The sequence below is a fragment of the Typopeltis vanoorti genome, chromosome 21 (genome assembly GCF_054136105.1).
Source record: "Typopeltis vanoorti isolate ZY-2024b chromosome 21, IOZ_Tvanoo_1.0, whole genome shotgun sequence".
Taxonomy (NCBI): Eukaryota; Metazoa; Arthropoda; class Arachnida; order Uropygi; family Thelyphonidae; genus Typopeltis; species Typopeltis vanoorti.
In genome coordinates this window covers 53,752,093-53,758,836 of record NC_143569.1, presented here as the reverse complement: position 1 = coordinate 53,758,836, position 6,744 = coordinate 53,752,093, and the positions used below count along the sequence as shown (strand labels likewise).

General features: G+C 35.4%; 1 pseudogene; it reads right to left on the bottom strand.

Annotated features, from left to right (window-relative positions):
• Positions 1-3,380: 3,380 nt before the first annotated feature.
• Positions 3,381-4,369, bottom strand: LOC150094856 (mitochondrial glutathione transporter SLC25A40 pseudogene; annotated as a pseudogene).
• Positions 4,370-6,744: the final 2,375 nt, after the last annotated feature.

Here is a 6,744-nt window from a genome sequence, read left to right as displayed (position 1 = left end):
TGCCACATATAGTTTTTAATTTATAAGAATTTATAGAATGATATCGAAATGAAGGAGCTGAAACTAGCGTGTACACTCTGTCGATCAATGATGTTGCCAAAATGCACTAAAAGTATATTAAATGGAATAAGGCTGGGCCACTCTCCATATACTCACTTTCTCTTAATCACTTTAAAAATAAGAATGCTTTCTTACTTATTATTTTCAGTGCATTCTATGCATGTACTAAAAACGAAAGTAATAAAACTGATGAGATCAATAATGCTGGAGTTATTTATTTATTTTTTTTTTTGTTGCCTATGACGCACTATGTTGTTAATCGTTCTGGTATTGTTTCCTATCCAATAGGGTGCGATCAACAAACCGAACACATATATACTGTATATATATATATATCATTTGAGTTAGAAACATGTGTTAATGCTGTCTACGAACGTCATTTTTGTACTAGATATTATTAATTGCCAGAACATAAAACAATCTGCTCTGGATTTATACATGTTCTCTGCGTAAAACAAGAAAATTAATTGAGCGAAAAATTGAAGAATTCAGTTTTTAGTAATAAAGTTTAGTTTCCATTTATATAATTGCCATTACTTCTATAACTACTTCAAGCACTATCTTTTTTTATTGGAAATCCAAGTAAGAAATTCTTTAAAACTGAACTATAAACGCATTATTATTAAGGCATCGTGTAATTACTAATGACATAATAATAATAAATATATTATAATAATTCAGAACAAAGCAGAAATTGCAGGTCCAAGACTGTCACTAGTTTTAATCGGCATCGGTTGAAGAGAAGCACACGACATCTGGCTGTCCCTAATCCTAATGCAATATGTTGTCTGAAATGACCAATTCTACGGTCGAATTTTTTGGAATCGTTTCATTCTTTCAGAAATTCATTACTATTTCATTATTGAGATTAACGCTGTCCATACAAACACCATTTTCACAGGAGGAATATTTATCAAAAAATATACAGACGGGATTGTATTATCACATAGCGCCATTAAGCGCTGTCAATCTTCGCAGTATTCTACACACCAAAACACAGAGCATGAAAACAGTCTGAATGGAACTGTTTGTTTTGTTTTCAAACTAACACACAGATTTGCAGCCAAAAATTACTTTCCCTTACGGGATGCAGCAGAGAAGTTACGAGCTGGCTGCATTAATTCGTCGTGTCCCTTAGTCTACTAGGGATAACGCACGTAGGACAAGTATACTCGAGTGTCGGAAGCTAATGAGATTGTTCAGTCAATGAGTGCTCATTTTCTAAAGATATATCAATCAGGTGTATGTGACATGGTGTACAGTGCTACTGCTACATTGGATGAAGAGTCAGAGGTTCATGAAAGTGATACTGAAGAGTTGTTGCATAACCAGGATAACAATTTTTCAATAGGAACAGGTGGAATATGAGCCCGTTTGCTAAAGGAATGTACAGCCGAATTGGCTACGCCTTTCACATGTTTGTATAACTTGAGTCTCAGCTCAGGAATGATACCACAGGAATAGAAGGAATGGATGATATTCCATTGTACAAGGGCGGTGCAAAAACAGATGTGTCTAACTACCGACCTATCAGTATCTCTAGCGTGGTAGTGAAAATTTTAGAGAAGTTAGTAAGAACTCGTATGCAGAAATGGATAGAAACACAAGCTGTACTCTGCAAGGAGCAGCATGTGGTTACTGAAGGAAGGTCATGTTTTAGAAATTTGCTCATATTTTATAAGTATCTTACTGCCGAGTTGGATGAAGAGAATCGATACACTGTGATAATGTTGGATTTTGCTAAGACATTTGCTAGGATACCACACGAAAGGCTGTTGCATAAACTGGAGAAGATGGTATTGGAATATAAACTCTTGACTTGGATCAGGGGATGGTTCACAGACAGATATCCAAAAGTGGTATACAGTGGGTGTTAATCTGACAGATTTATGGGGACAAGTAGCGTACACCTTAGGATTCAGACCTCTGACAATTATTGTTCAATCTATATATTAATGACATCAGGCAATATATAACAACAGATGTTCAACTGTTTGACGAAGATGCGAAGATAGGTAGGGCAATCTGGGATGCAATTAAAAATTGATTTGAATATACTGGAAATTTGGGCAAATGAAAATGGCTCACAGTTTAATGTTAGTAAGTGTAAAGTTAATGCACTTTAGCCTGATTAGATTTCCAGCGGCATGTTATAGGAGGGTGGTTATCCTACAAGAAAATTAGGAGGCAAGGGATATTGGCGTATTGGTAGATAGGAATTTGAAATTCAAAGGTCATATTGCAAACGTTGCAAATACAACTCAGAGGATAATGGCGACGTTGAAGCGAACCTTGACATGTAAGCATAAGGATGTCATTTTGTCACATTATAAGGCTTGGATAAGGCCACACCTGGATTATTGTGCGGACAAAATATTCTCCCGGATTGCAAGGGGATAAAGGAGCTGTGGAAATGATGCAAAGAAGAAATACGAAGATTATATCCTAATTATGGGATTTAGATTGTGAGGGACAGATTGCAATTATGTGGACTGCCGACTCTGGTTAACAGGAGAATCAGGATTGATACGATAGAGGTCTATAAACTTTTGAATGGGTGTTATAGGATATCAACTGTTTCGTTATATGGAAGCTGGGCGAGAACACAGGGCATCCGTGGAAATTAAGTGTGTTCACAATCAAGAAAGGGATAAGAGCTATGTTTTTCTCCCAGAGAGCAGTGAGTGAGTGAGCGGAATAGTTTGCCCTAAGTGGATAGTGAATGCATCTAGTGTGAATGAATTTAATAAAAGGTATGACAGCTGATTTGGGTGATTTATAGTCTCCATCGAAGAGTCATTGACTCCCTGGAGGTCTCAGATAATAATAATAATAATTTTGTTTTTGATATGATAATATTTTTTATTAATCTGCTAAAATATTTACACATGCAATAAACATCTTGAGTGACATTGCAACTTATAGTTTTACAGAATTCAGCACAAAGTGCTACATTTTCTACATTGGATTCCAATTAAAATTTTAAAAGACACTTTTTTGCCTCTATATTATGTATTTACAACACATGTTCTTCTAATATTAACAATAAAGATTATACAGAATTTTTGAATATAGAATATACATAATAATAATAATAATAATAGTAATAATAATAATAATATTTTTTTTTTTTAGTTCTAATCTAGTTTATTATATGCAGGAAGGATAAACATATGGCTAGACATTTAAATATACACGATACTATAAAGGACGAATGAAACTACTTCATCTTAAATCATACACCAGTGAAACATGTCCTTAGGACACAATAGGAACTCCTTAATCTTTTAGTGATATTAATGCAATACCACAAATATTTATCACAACTCTGCATTCATCATTGATGTATTGTACTGATGGAAGAACGTTTTGCCATATTCATATGTACTGATCATGATTGCACATGCTGGAGCAACTTTCACCAAACGTGGCACAATACCAGTAAACCATGATGTAAAACCACAGCTAATATACAAATTTTTTAACAGGACAAATGTGGAAGCCTTAGGATTATTCTTACTGTGCCAGATGCCGCACCACAAAAAAAGCTGATCCAGAAAGTGGGTTGTTGTTGCTGATTCAAATATTTTTTTAGTGATTCATAACTGGCCCAGTAGAGTGAAGAAAATGGTACATCTCTTAAGACAGTTGGTCCCCAACCTCGCCACATTGACAGTATACCCTGGGCATGTACTTGAGCACGAACAGCTTGACCAATTTCTAAATAACTGAGTTTTTTTGACTGCATTTTTGTTCGGATTAATCCCAAGGGACAAACAGCAATGGCTGTAAAGGCTCTAGCTCCGCCACCTGAGAGAACAGGAACCCAAAGTGGCTGGTGGGAATTCTGCAAGTAATTCATTATTCTTTCTCACATTTGATCATAAACAGTCAAATAAAGAACAGCGGATGGAACAGCCATGAAGAGGGTTGGTGGTAAACCACTCCAGAGTGAACTAAGCCCTTCAGATCTTGCTATTTTGACAAAAGCATCCAGAGTTCCTTTAAAATGTTGTGATTCGCACCAATAAGACATTTGAAAAGCAGAACTATGACTTCCTCCACAGCACATTTCCAATTCACCACACCACTTGATGCATTTATTACTACTGGTTAGGAGTTCTTTCTTCTGAGCTTGAAGACGAACTTTTACCACATCTAAAGGTGTAACAAATAATGAAGTAACAAAAGCGCCTGTACAGGAAGAAATCATTTGCTGAACTGGTGTGATGCATTGCGGTTGCCATGCACATGGCTGCTTAGAACAAATTTCAGACATTATTGGGGATAATTACATAAAACAAGCAATTAAAACTGTAATTAAACACATATGTACATATTTACAGACTCGCAAATATTGCGCAGGTTACAACTAAAGTTAAGTAAACGGAGCATTCTTCAACACTCTTGTTAACCACATGCCGAACTCTTTCAAGCTGTTATTAATATTTTATTATTAATTATTATTATTATTATTAATAATAATAATTTATTTATTTATTTTATTTATTTATTTATTTTTTATGTCTCAGATAAATTGCATACCTAGATGATGTAATAATTATATATATATAATATGAGTGAAGCAAGCTAATCCCACCTACTTCGAAGCTTGGGTTAACTTTTATGAAGAGAGTAGGATTTAGCCTTCACTATTTGTGTTGTTGCTACTGTTTATGTATGGGATGTAGGCATTGGATGCTAGTGATTTGTGATGTGTATATTAGTGTTAATGGTTTCTTAACTTTGTTGGTATATTTTCCAGAGTTCGTTTTTTAATGTTCTGTAGTTATCTACGTGTTTTAACTTTCTTGGTAGGTTGTTGAGTTGCGTGGGTATCTGATGTGATCTCACAAAAGAACCGTATGAGTTGTTGAAGGGTGTGGTGATGTAGAGAGTTGTTGTAGGTCGTGTTATACGATATGTGTCTCTGTTGTTTCGATAGGTAATGTTGAAGTAATTCCTTGTTAATGCCATGTAGTGTTTCAGGTTTTTAATGCGCAGAATTCTGTGTATCGCCCTGTGTTTGTTCGGATATTGGTTGTTGCGTGTAAGGTGTCCAGATCACTGTTGACACGATTTTCCTGTGTACTGTTTCTAATTTTGTTATGTGGCTGTTTAATGTATTTGCATAGACTGTTATTCCGTATCTGAGTAGGGATTCGTAGATTCCGTGATATAGGAGTTTGTTTTGTTTGGTGGAATAATGTCTTTAACTTGGAAGAGTTTTGCTGCGATGATTCGTTGTTTGGTGTGTAGGTATTCTATGTGTTTTGTCCATTTAAAGTGGCAATCTATGTAAAGACCGAGGTATTTTGTATGTGTTGCAGGTTTTTTTGTCGGGACATTAGCAGGTCTTTTTATTGTTAATGCAGCAGTATGTGTGACAGTGTATCGATAGTGGTGCGGGGCGCATGATTCTTAGGTTGTGTTATTATCAGCATCCGTGTTTTGGTGCCGTTGATTAGAATTACGTTTTGGTAGTAGTGTGTTGTGATTTCATTTAGGTCTTGTTGTGCTTTGGAGAAAGTCGTGTTGATGTCTGTGTGGATTGCTAGTATGCAGTGTCATCTGCGTATTGAAATATTTGACTTCTTATGGATATGTTATGAACATCGTTAATGTAAATGTTGAATAGAGTGGGTGATAATATGACACCTTGAGGTACACCGTGTTTTGCTTGTATACTCCGACTGTGACATGTACCTATTTTTGTTACTTGTGTTCTGTTTGAGAGGTAGTTCTTGAACCATGTATGCAGTGTTCCTCTTATACCTATTGAGTATAGTTTGGTGGGTAGTATGTCATGTTTAAGTGTGTCAAATGCTTTGGTTAGGTCCAACAGTATAAGGACGGCGTACTTGTTTTTGTCGAGAGCTTTGTTTATTGTATCGGCGATGTCTTCTAATAAAGTAATGGTGCTTTTTTGTTTTCTGAAAGCCGTATTGGTTTTGTGAGATAATGTTGTACTTCTGTAAATAGTTCTGTAGTCTGTTGTGTGTTATTTTTTTCTAGAATTTTTGAGATGACTGGTAGTGTAGCTATTTTTCTGTAGGTCTGTAGTTCTGAGTATCGTTTCTTTTGACGTGTTTGTATATTGGCGTTCTCACTGCAGTTTTTAGTTGTTGTGGAATAATGACTGTGTCGAATATTATGTTTACGAGTTTCAAAAGTATTGAATTTATTTGTTCAAAGTGTGTTATAAGGTTTGTGAGTCTTATTTTGTCTATTCCTGGAGTGGTCTTTGGTTTTAGTTGTATGATTGCTTCTTTCAGTTCCTGTTTTGTTATGGGTGGAAAATACATCGTTTGTTGTTGACTTTGTGTCGGTAGGTTTTTGGTGAGCGTTGGTAGTTTGTCTTTTTTGAGATGTGTGATGTTGTTTTGTGTTCTGACCGAAGCTTTTTGCAATAAAACCTTGTGCTGAAGTTTTCTTTTTTCGGGTTACTAATCCGTTGAGTGTAGCCCATGTTTGCTTAATGTTGTCGTTATATTCCATGAATTTTTGGAAGTAGTAGTGTCTTTTTGCCCTACGAATTTTTGGTATTAGTTGATTTCTTCTGTTTTTGTATAAGGTTTGTAAATGTGTGTTACTGAGTGACTTTTTAAGTTTTTTCCATAGATTTTCTTTTACAGTAATAGTATTTAGTATGTCGTCATTTATCCATGGATTGTTGTCTGTTTG